The sequence below is a fragment of the Gastrolobium bilobum genome, unplaced genomic scaffold, assembly GCF_033153095.1.
Source record: "Gastrolobium bilobum isolate Gb01-03AN ecotype WA unplaced genomic scaffold, APGP_CSIRO_Gbil_v1 utg716, whole genome shotgun sequence".
Lineage (NCBI taxonomy): Eukaryota > Viridiplantae > Streptophyta > Magnoliopsida > Fabales > Fabaceae > Gastrolobium > Gastrolobium bilobum.
Genome location: NW_026895478.1, coordinates 105,865 through 111,864, shown reverse-complemented (window position 1 = coordinate 111,864; position 6,000 = coordinate 105,865).

The following is a 6,000-nucleotide window of genomic DNA, read 5'->3' as shown; positions in this document are numbered from 1 at the left end:
GGATGATATCTGTAATACTTCTTTCTCCATTTCCCATTTTACCTTTTTTAATCTTTATTAATGAGACAAACTATTAGGGAGGTTCTTGAAACAAAGCAAATAGGAGGTTGTAGGGACAACCGAGGAACATGCCTTTGTAGGAGAAATAGTAGAGCACTTAAAGCATGCTATTGGGAAACCAAGACTATGGAGGGTTTTTATCCTTTGGAGTATGGAGTGTTTACTTAGGCTTTGTTTGGGAGTTTGGAGGAGAAGAGAAAGAAAGGAATTCAATGGAGAGGGAGGGGAAAGAAGGGAAGGAAAATGAAGGGTATTTCCTTCCCTTATTTGAGAGTTAAAACCCCTCAAGTTGAGGAACTTTAATTTTAAGAACAAGAAGGGTTTGGGTGTGTTTTGTGAAAATTTTCAAATCTTTCCCCTCATTTTTTTTAAACTCACCAACAAGGGAAAGAATTAATAAAATTCTTCTCTTCCTTTCCTTTTTCTCTTAAAACTAACTCCAAAACAAGCTTTTAGGGTCACGGTTTTGCTAGGGTTCTAAAATGTGACTTTTGATTCCATGGGAATCCCAAGTCTCTGGGAAGAGTGTGAGATAAATAGCAATTATCAAGGATTTAAATGATTGTGGTTAATAAATAGGTATCATTGTAAACGTGCCTTGGAAATGTTTTCCTATGATAACTTCACAAAAAAAAGTTTACGTGTTTTTAGTAATAATTGGCCATTTTCTAATTATTTTCTATTGATAATTTAGGAATGAAGGTCTTTTTATTAGTAAATTTGTATAATCACTCAGAAATAAAATTCTTGGCACCTAGAATTTTTCTCCTTTACAATGTTTATTAGAAAAAAAACTTACTTAAAAGTATGAAAAGAGAACTTTGTAAATATGTATGTCAAATTTATTAAAAGACATAGCACATATTATTTTATATTTGGGCTTTATTTTTCTCATATGGAACAAAAATCATTATATATACTAAGGGAATAAACAACATTGGAAAGTTTGATGATGTGTCACTTCCTCTTTCAATTTCACCAATGTGTTCACACTTGAGAGATGTTTGAAAAGTTTCTTCTTTTTGTAATTTTTTTTAATCAAAAATTAATATTAAATAAACAATAATAAAATAAATCAAAATTCGAAATTAAAGAATTAGTGGGAGACATGTAATTAATGCCCCACTATCATTTCTACATTAGAATTGTAAGGTTTTTAATTGAAAATTATTGGAAGATAAAAAGTCTATTAATGATATTGAAAATTATACTAACTAAACAAAATTTTTTAGTTCCTCCCCTCTCTCAATTATTCTTATAAATACCAGATTTTCAAAATGGCATCTTTATTTTTCCCTCACAACACCTTTCTCAACTCTGATTCTTCACCCAAACCCATCATTTCCTTTCCCCTCATCCACTCTCATTCTATTTCTCATTTTCTTGAACATTAGTCACGGATCCCCGTTACCTCTTTACAGTCAAAGAGGAAGCAAGATGAGATCTTTAGCGAAAAAGGGATCAGACTGAAAAATTACTTGAAACAACTCCAGCAATACCCTTTGAGAACAAAGGTCTCTCTTCTTCATTTATTACTCCATCTATCTCATTTTTAATTTCCCTTTACATGGCTTGCTTTCCTTGCTTCTTTTTTTCATCCATTTTCATTGACCTATTATTTTGTTAGTCCTAAAGAGCTACCTTTAATGGTTCACGTAATAGATTGGTTGTAGGTGGCTAGCTATTAGCATTAGGGATTTTTTTTTATATAGTTCTTTCTCTATTGATGCTTATGTTTCAGGGGTATCAGTGAGGAAAATGCAAAAAATGCATAATGGTGGAAAAGAAAAAAGATCAAGGCTTTATAACGGTGAAAGCAAGCAATCTACCATGAAACCAATATCATCAATGAAATTAGGGTTAAAAAGAAGAAGAACAGTTTGTGCGTATATTAGGTGGAGGAAGAAGATATGGGTTACCCTCTTTTGGCTTTTCGATTTTGCAGCTTCCCATTTTTTTTTTCTTTTATTTGTATGTGCACCATGCAATTGTGACTTTATAATAATCAAAAGGATATATTATTATATATCCTTTCATTTATTTATTTATCTATTTTTCTCTTCACCGAACATAATTACTAATATCTTTTGTATATCCAAAAAAAAATGAATTTCCTTTATTTTTTGTATGACTTTTATGATGTATCCTTTGTTTATCCTTTTTATTTTCTTTTTTTTCTTTCGCAAAATTAAATAATATTAAAAACTTATTTCGATAAATTTTTCCAAAAATTAATATGCTTTAAATGTAAATAAAATATTAAAATTCAAAAAACATCTCATAATAAAAGAAAATAACTTTTGAAATTGTGCAAACCTGAATGTCTTGAAAATTACAAGGAATTCCTATTATAATTCTGATTGCGTGGAAAATTTAAAAGGTCACCGTAGACATTTTCAGAACACAAAGTAATTATATTACGAGGAGTCTTTTAACAGTTAAAGAAAATAATAGTAATTAATATACCTATTAGGAATAAGTCATTTACTGTGTAATTGTTGTAATTGCTGATGCTAATAATGAGTTGCCAATTCGATGAATAAAAATGAGAAATCATTAATCCTAAGATGAATGATATGTGAATGGAATCCTCATAAAGATGGGAGTTGCCAATGTTCATAATGATAAAATGGAAAACGTTTAACATTTGAAATGAAAAACATTTTATTTTAATTTGAAATTTAAAATATTTAAACTAAATAGTTAGTGCGAAAAAAGCTTAGCATTAATTAGTGGCAAACAAGTGTATTAATATCCTACTTCTTTTTTAAAATCCAAATTTGAAGTTGATATAGGTGGGAAAAAGGGTTTAATATCTCTCATGCAATTTCAACTTTGTGTTCACACTTGAATGTCAATTTTAAAAAAATTACATAATAAATTTTTAATTAAATCGAAAATCGAAAATAAGAAATTAGTGGGAGACATCTAATTAATGACACACTATCATTTTTACATTGGAACCTGTAAGGTATTTAATTGTTGTATTGGAAGATGGAAGGTTCTTTACTAATGTTACTTGAAAATGGAAAACTCATCATTTCATATTTTCTTATAACCTTCAAATCATTCAGACGCTTAATCTTCTATCTCCTGTGTGTTCTCACTTGCTTGCTAATTTTGAAAATAAATAAATAACTAAAAATTAAGTTTTAAGTAAATTAAATTTTGAAATTAAAGTGTTAGTGGCAGACATCAAATTAATGTCCCACTATCATTTCTATATTGGAATTGTAAGGTTTTTAATTATTCTATTGAAAGGTGGAAGGTGCATTATCAATGTTACTTGAAAATGAAAAACCAATCATTTCATGGAGAATATACACAACCTTCTATGCATGTTTCCCACTACTCTTAGTATGGGAAATTGTTAAATCTATTAATAATATTTGTTATTATGTCTATTGGGTGGGAAAATATTTAATATTTCAAAATTTAAACTTTTTAAATTTGAATTTTTAACTTGATAGATGGGAAAAGAATTCTGCATTAATATTTCTGTAGTGGAAAAAATATATATAATAAAATTAAATTTAATATAATAAATTATAGATTAAACAAAAAATTATTTAAAATTTATAAAAAAATATGTATAGTTGATAAAAAATAATTTAAATTTGAAATTTAAATGAAAAAAATTAGAAATGATATATTTATACCTTAAATAAATTAAAATTTTAACTTTATAAAGTAATATAAAAAGAGAAAAACATTTCCATACAAGTATTTTTTTAACATAAACGTTTTAAACATATACGTATAACCAATATTAAAAAATATAAAAAATATAAATTAAAAGAGAAAAAAATTAAATCTTTCATAAATATGTCTAATTAATACAAAAATATTCGATTATATTAAATGCAATTCAATTCAATTCACCAAACATTTAATTTAGCAAAATACTTTTTGCTTCAACTCATATTTGTTCATTATAAATGTGTTACAAATATAAAAAAATATGTACAATGAAAATAAAAGAATTTAAATAAAAAAATAAAAGAATTTAATTATATATATATATATTGATTTATTTCGTGTGTGTGATGATGGTTAGGCCATTCCCTCCCAATATATATGTACACTTTTTTATTAATTTGGTGAAAATAACATAATTTATTTTATTAATGCATTTAATAATAGTAGGTTTATCTTATTGGAATGAGGTCAGTCTATCAAGCTCAATCCATAAGATTGGAGTATTTACATTTTGAAGAATGGGTATATTTCAAATCGAAAATTGTAGCTTCCGCTCCCAACTCTGGCTCCGTTTTTTCCAAAACAACAATGTAGAATTTCATTAATTGCATCATCAAGACACATTTGGCAAGCATAACTAGAAAGATCTCTGGTGCATTGAATCATCTCACCTATCAAGTTAAAAATTTAAATTTAAAAAGTTTGAATTTTGAAATATTAAATATTTTTCCACCCAATAGACATAATAACAAATATTATTAATAGATTTGACAATTTTTCATACTAAAAGTAGTGAGAAACATGCATAGAAGGTTGTGTATATTCTCCATGAAATGAAATGATGGATTTTCCAATTTCAAGTAACATTGGTAATAACATTCTTAAGCCTATTAATAATATTTATTATTATATAATTAAACTAATGAATGATCTTTTGATATTATCCTATTCAACTTCAACTATAAAGTGTTTGATAGAATATTAAACGTACGAAGTCAAATATTTTCCAACTCTTTCTCTCTTATATATGTCACAAATGCACAGACCACAAAGAGTCGATTGAAAGACAACTGTAAAAAATATAGATGTATTGTAATCAAGATGTAACTATAAGAACAATTTTGTGTGGATAAATATAAAAACATATTATATGCTGATATAAAATGCTGACAGTTAAATGTGACAAACTAGGCTCGGCCCGGAGGGCGAGCCCACCAACTAATTTTTATAATTAAATTAAAATTTCATCATTCTTCTTCTATAAATAAATTCCTAAATCTGATTTCAATTTTGTAAAATCAAAATACTAATGACACAAATCCTTGCAAAAAAAATAATTATTTACCTAAAATATTGATAGTTAAAGGAAAAACTGGGCTTGGCCCAGAAGGCCTGCCCGCCCCATCCCGTCCTGTCCGCCAACAATTTTTTATAATTAAATTAAAATTTCACTATTCTTCTTTTATAATTAAATTCCTAATTCAGATTTCAATTTTTGTAAATACAAATTTATAAAATTTCAAATACTAACGACAAAAGTCATTGCAGAAAAATAATTATTTATTATTATTTTGCAAATCTAATTGTAATAAATGAAAGTTTATCTCTGAGATAAAATATAAAAACATAGACGCAACTATAAGGGTGTGCATGACAACCTTCCCGGAATCAATTCTTTTTTAATTTCTGTTCCCAGGAACAAAAATGGATAGGAAACTCGTTTGGTAAAATCGGTTTATTTTTTTGTTCCCAGGATGAACCGGTTTAATTTTTGTGTTGGGGAACAGAAAAAAGAATCAAAGAATTTCTGCTTGTTTGTTCCCTGGCACAAAATGAGAAACACTTATCTCTCTCAATTACTCTCCACCACCACCATCATCTCGACATGACCACCACTACCATTGTCGTCGTTGTCGTCGTACCACCAGTGTCGTTGTCACCACCACCACGATTCCACCGCCAGCATCACCACCACCTTCACCCATCGCCACGTCACCACCACCATATCACCACAACCACCTCCATGCCACCATAACCACCGCCACCGCCACTATTGCTGCAGCAACTGCCGTTACCATCACCACCATGTCACTGTCGTCAACCACCACCACCGCCACCACCACCATCACTATCACCACAGCCATTGTCATCACCACCACCACAACGCCACTGTCACTGCCACTATTGCTCCAGCCACTGCCGTCACCACCACCACCACCACCATCGTCGTAGTCACTGCCA